Raw genomic sequence first — 6904 nt, 5'->3', positions numbered from 1 at the left:
TTTATCACTATATTCTTAATTTATAAAGGACTGAATTCAGTGAAATTTACTAAATAAGTTGGATTTCATTCCATCAAGTGGCAGCAACCTGAAATATGAGGTGAAAGTCTTCCCAGGATATGGAAAGTGTGGGATGTAAAGAGCCTAGTTAATTATTACCTCAAAGTTAGTTACAAATGCAGAAACCACACGCTTTTAGAAACAATCAACAGTACGTTTTATTGATCACCACACGTTTTCATCTCTTTTCCCAGAAAGATAGATGACTATAGAATGAATGAACCATAAGCACCCAGAGGGAAATTACAATTAAAATAATCAGGAAAATGTCAGCATCTTACACCTGTATTAAGATATTTTGGATGAAGTTCCTAATTAAAGTTTTGCTGTGTAAATAGTTTGTCTAGGCAATTGTTCAGCCATTCAATTCACTTTGTTTCCATGAAATAGAACAGAGAAAACTTCCCTTTAGTTTTGGAACCCCCAGAAATCCCACCCCTTCAAGTCCAGACAACATCAAATCCTTGGTTCTTTCCTAAAGGACGTCCAATTACAGTTGTACTTCACTTTGTGGAATAGATGACTTTCTGAAGGCTGTAAACGTAGCTCTGTAAATCAAATCTTGTCCTCCTATCGCCTTTCATTATATTTTAGAGCTATCCTCAAAAAAATAGGTGGCCAATGGTTATAATAAAATACGTAATCAAACAGACAATTGTGGTTATGTATTTTAAAGAAGAGAAGATCTTTAGAGACATTTTGGATGTACACCTGAAATTTATACAATGTTATAAACCAATGTTACTGCAATAAACAATTAAAAAAAATATGTCAAGTAGCAAAAATACTGAAACAAAATATAGTCCTAGAACCTGTCAATTGATACCGGATTTGCAGCAAAGGGAGTTAGGTCCTGACTAATGTCTGGCCCTGTACATTTAGCATCTATCTTAACCCTATAGAGATAAATAATAGCCACTAAATTCCTAATTCTTATTTTGGGTGCTCTCTGATCTACTACTTAATATCCAGCTAAGGCTATTAGTTTGTTTCTTTAAAATCCGTGGAGTCAAAACATGCATCATTCTTTGGAGGTAGTGATAAGATCACGCCTGCAAGGTTGGACTTACTTCATGCAGACATCCTTCCTCTCAGTCAGTAACTACCAGTAGGGGAGAATTTGTTTACAGCGTTCATCCCAAAACAAGTTTATGACCTATGTTACATCCTTATATGTTGCTCCAATTCTGAAATATGAAGCAGATTTATACTTACTTTTAGACCTCAGTTATATTTCAGAAGAGTTCAATTTCTTAAGACAATTTTTTTCTTAAATAAGACTAACCCATCACGTAGCGAGTGATACTTAAAATGAAAATGGACTTTATCATAACAGTTCCCTAACCAAAATTATTAAATTCTCTAGAAAATTATCTTGCTCGTATCTTATGAAGATAGGCTATGACTTCTGATTTATGTTTTATGAAGAGGTATTTCAGTCCCAAAGACTTTCCTTAGAGCAGCCTTCATCTCCTTGTTCCTGAGGCTGTATATTAGAGGATTGCAGAGGGGTGTTATCACAGAATAAAATAAGGTCACAATTTTCTGCATTTTCACTGGGTGTCTTGATCCAGGACTAACATACATCACCATAACAGAGCCAAAAAACAGGATCACCACAGCCAGATGAGAAGCACAAGTGGAGAAAGCCTTGTGTTTGCCAGCCTCTGAGGGCACCCGTAGCACAGCCAGAATCACCAGAGCATAGGAACAAAGGATAAAGAGAAAGGTGCCAATCATGAAAATAGCATTGAAAGTAGAGTAAGTGAACTCTGTGGTGGTGTCTTCAGAACAGGACAGCATCATCAAGGGGACAGGATCACACACAAAATGGTTAATGATATTTGGGCCACAATAAGACAACTGTGAAATGAGAAAGACTGGGGTTAGGAAGAGGATGAACCCACCTAACCATCCAAAGATGACAAGGCCAGTGTACAGCTGTTTAGTCATGATGCGTGGGTAATGCAGAGGACGGCAGATGGCAAGGTACCTGTCAAAGGTCATGATGCAAAGGAAGAAGCCCTCATCACACCCAAAAGAGAAGAAGAAGTAAAACTGTGCAAAACAACTCACAAAGGAGATGGACTTGCTGGTGGACAGGAAGTTGGCCAACATGTTAGGGATGGTCGTGGTGACATAACATATTTCCAGGAGAGAGAAATTGCCCAAGAAGATGTACATGGGGGTGTGAAGGCGCCTGTCTCACCTCACAGCACAGACAATGGCTGAGTTCCCCATCAGGGTGAGGGTATAGGCTACTGAGAAGAGTCCGAAGTAGAGGAGCTGCATTTCTTGGCTTGAGGGAAAGCCCATGAGGATAAAGTGGCTGACAGAGCTGGTGGTTTCTCTGGTGGATGCGTTCATTAGTCTGGAAGACATGGAGATGACACTGGTTATTGCTCTTTAGTGGAATATGCTGGTTCTTCCTGAAAACACCAAATTTCTCTACCATTTTTTTGATAAAGCAATAAACAATGAGGTTTCTGTTCAAGCAACAATACTGTGATAGTCACAACCTGTTCCCCAAGAGTATGATTTTATTTTTGTACGTTGTAATTAATAATATAAATAAAAACATGGTTTGAGGCAACCTTTAAACTAGATCAGCGTACTGGGTTACACTTAAAGAGTACAAAATTTGTAATTTTGAGTATGTCACTTAACCTCTCTCTGTGTATTTCCTAATCTGTTTACCATATAGTATGTAGTAGATACAAATCTGTGTATGTGAAATTTCTTTCGAAAGATTGCATAAAACTAATTTATTATAGTTATTAATATTGATAATAGTACCAAATGAAGTACTACTGACATTAAGATATTTCAAAAGGGTCTATATCACTGAGATACAATGAAAGGGCACAGGGAATATTTCTTTTTGTGCTTATTTATGGTCTTGTAAGGTGATGACTGAAAGGACCTCTCTGGTTCCAGCATAGATCCTATATTATATGACTACATCCAACACATGTTTGGTATATAAGAAATGCTTTATCTCTATCCAGCCTGTTGGAATCAGCTCCACAGCATGAGGAAGAGTCCTACACTTTGGCGCTTAAAATTGTCTGGTTGAAAACGTTGATATACTGTCTTGTGAAGGTGAGAACCAGATGTGTCATTGGGGCAACTGGCCATAGGGAGACTGGACTCTGAGTGACTGGACTACTGAATGTGACTAGATGTGTCCAGTTTTGCTGCAAAAAATGTTGTGAAGTAGAAAAAAATTTTTTGATTTGTGTGAGTGACGTTTCCGTATTACTTTCATAGCTACTTTCTATGTTTGGTCTTTCTTTTCATTTTTACACATACCTCTGGTACATTTTTATGCCCATTCTAGGCATTTTCTATTGAGACAACCTTGAAACATGGAACATCTTGCTTCACTCACTCCTGCTCCCCCCTCTCCAGTTTTGTTGTTATTGAATAACGTTTTTATATATCTTGTTTCCTTAGAAGCCTGCTCTTGGCTACTACATTTGGCATCTAACGTGGAAGGACTACTGTTTACGGGTTCTCATTGCTTGTGAGGCTATGGAGATTGCATCAGGTCTGAATGAAACCTGGTAGTTCAGTCTATTTTTTTCCCATAGAAATCACATCATATCAGGGGGCAATGTGGGACAGGTACCAGAATTTCACAAATATATATATTTTTTTTGTCCTGGAAGACATAGATTCTTCCTTGATCTGTTGTGAGTCTGTAGTAAGATTTTTTTTTAAAAAAGATTATTTACGATTTTTATCCTGAATACTTATATGATTTTCTCAGCTGGGGTTGTAGTACAGTATCTGAAAAATAATAAATGTCATCTTCTCTAGAGAAAGCTATGGAGCTAGTGAATCTTGGCCAGTCACTAGAAATGAAAACTAGAGTGATTTTAACCTAAGAACATTTAAATTATACTGAAGTACATATAGTGAGTACAAAATATACAGAAGCAAAGAGAGAAATAGAATATTAATATGAGGCAATTGATATGAATAAGTTTCAAAAATACCCTAATTTATAGGCTACCCACAAATTATTCTGCTGCTTTTAGTGAAGAAAAAGCTCACTTAGCTGCCACACAGGTCTTAGTGGTTATCTTCGTAGCTCATTTCAATGAACTTTTAAACTCATTTAATTTTGTCTTTTATGCTCTCTCTGTGTCCTGATAACTCTTTGAAGCTGTCTTAATTAGTCATTTCACTGACAATGGGACCCTAACAGTGGCATATCAAATCAGTATCAATACTCACCCTGTTTGGGACTCCTGTTACAGTATTTCTGGGGAATACTAACTATATAAAGTCACAGTCCAAGGAAGATCCTATAAAAGCAAGAAACAGAAAGCACACAAATGCTGAATGGTTTTGTCATTTAAGGAAGAGTTATTTCACATAAACCAAGACATATTAAATTAGTGAAACTGAGAACAATATATGGGTTGGACAGATATGATATCACAGTAAAATTAGAGATTTATCATATTTTCTCTATTGAATGAGTAACAAAATTCATCATAACATTGATAATAAACCCACCTCCAGTAATTTATCGGTTATACATTTTCACACAAAATTCCCAGGTATCTTTGTAAACAATACTGATTATATTTTAAAGGTATAAGGAAACTAGATAAATGTATTTCCAAAGACTCAGGGAAACAAGAGAAAAATTAATATTTTCAAATTGTTCTATCTGAATTTTATTCTAATCAGATATTGCATTTTCAGAGCATGAAGAAAGCACTTGCCAGTAAATTCCTTTATTATAGAAAACTCAGCATTTGTAACAGGGCCTACAAAATTTTAATGCACTCCTTGGATATGTGCCAAGAAAAAAAGTCAGAAAAGGGGAATAAAATATTACCTCATGGAGAGAAAAGCATGTGATGGACTTCTGAAGAGCTGGATGATCCAGTTTATAATCTGTCATGAGTGATTTTAGTCATGAAAAAATGTTTTTTTTTCTCTCAAGTTTCAAAACTCATATTTATGGTCAGGATGAAAGCCCAGATGAAGGCATTGTCTGTATTTATTCCCTTGCATCATGGACGTTTGAGGTTTGAGACTCTCTCCCCCAATATTTTTAAAGTATTTGTTCAACAGATGAGACTGTTTTTAAATTCTATTTGTTTACCATGAAATCCAAAGCCCTGCTATTCCCTGAGGAGTAGTGCACTTGCAGAGCTAGGTTCTTATCTTCTCTTGCACTTCTACTAACCAGGCGGTGCAAAAAGTTCCTGGGGAATAATTAGATAGTAATAGAGTTTGTTGTAGTAGCTACAATAGGAAGGTGGACCATTCGATCCCTGTTTCTATTTTGAAGAAAGAGAGAAAATTCTTTCCTTGCCAATAGTCTCAGATTTATTGTTTAGAGACATTTTAGTTGCAATTTTATGTTAGCCATTAGAAAAATGACACTTTAAGTGCCAAGACTGGCACACGGATATTCAACAAATGTTTATCGAGTGCTTAACAGACCCTGGGGGTATAGCAGGGTAAACAAAATAGAAAAAAATTCTTACCTACTTAGAACAAGTCAATTGGGGGGGGGGGAGCAACAGAAAATAAACAAAATCAACGTCAATAAGTAGATTATTTTTTTTTTATTTGAGAAAAATGAAGTGTGGGAGTAGTATGGATTGAAAATGGGGCAGGACTTGTAATTTTAAATAAAGTTTTAAGAAAATCCAAACAAAGATGTAACATTTGAGCAGAGGCTTGAAAAAGTGAGGGAACAACCCAAGAGGATATTGAGAGAGATTCAGGCAGAAGGAACAGCTAATGCTAGGAACAGGAAATAGGAGTATGTTTGGTGTGTCAGGGGAAGGACAGGGAAGCCAGTGTGCTGAAGAAGTGTAAAGTAGGGAGACGGCTCCTTTATGATGCCCAGTTCTATTGTCTCCATTTCTTCTTTGTATAACATCTGTACTTCATTATACTCTTTCTTATTTAAAAAATTTTTCAGCTTTATTGAGATGTAATTAACATAAAACAATGTGTGAGTTTTAAGGTGTACAATGTATTAAGTTGATACACTTAAATATTGGGAAATTATTACCACCATAGCATTAACTAACACCCCCATCATCTCGCATAATTACCATTTCTCTTTTGTGGTGAAAACATTGAAAATCTACTCTCTTAGCATCTTTAAGTGTATAATGCAGTGTTGTTGACAATAATAACCAGGGAAAATGGGGAGATGTTTTTATGGGTTCGGCTTTTTTAGATTCTATATATAAGTGATATAATACAGTATTTGTGTTTCTGTACCTGACTCATTTCACTTACCATAATGCCCTCAAGTTCCATCTATGTTGTCACAAATGGCAGGATTTCCTTCTTTCTTGTGACTGACTAGTATTCCTTTGTGTGTATGTATATATATATCTCTATATATATATATATAGATATATATATACCACATCTTCTTTATCTGTTCATCTGTAGATGGACTCAGGTCGTTTCTATGTCTCTTGGCTATTGTGAATAATGCTGCAATGAACATGGGAGTGCAGATATCTCTTTGAGATCCCGATTTCATTTCCTTTGGATATATACTCAGAAGTGGGATTGCTGGATCATATTGTAGTTCTATTTTTAATTTTTTGAGGAACCGCCATACTGTTTTCCATAGTGGCTGCACCAATTTGCATTCCCACCAACAATGAGCCAGGGTTCCCTTGAAATCCTGGCCAACATTTCTCTCTTGTCTTTTTGATGAAAGCTATTCTAATAGTTGTGAAGTGATAACCTCCTGTGGTTTTGACTTGCATTTCCCAGATGATTAGTGATGTTTAGCATCTTTTCGTGTATCTGTTGGCCATTTGTATATCTCTTTTGGAAATACGTC

The 6904-nt window shown here is 36.2% G+C and overlaps 1 pseudogene; it reads right to left on the bottom strand.

Moving 5' to 3' along the window:
- Positions 1-1473: 1473 nt before the first annotated feature.
- LOC131405551 (olfactory receptor 11G2-like) lies at positions 1474-2442 on the bottom strand (annotated as a pseudogene).
- Between the last annotated feature and the right edge of the window lie 4462 nt (positions 2443-6904).

The sequence above is a fragment of the Diceros bicornis genome, chromosome 5, assembly GCF_020826845.1.
Source record: "Diceros bicornis minor isolate mBicDic1 chromosome 5, mDicBic1.mat.cur, whole genome shotgun sequence".
Lineage (NCBI taxonomy): Eukaryota > Metazoa > Chordata > Mammalia > Perissodactyla > Rhinocerotidae > Diceros > Diceros bicornis.
The sequence above is the reverse complement of the archived record's forward strand: the minus strand, read 5'-3'. Positions and strand labels throughout refer to the sequence as shown.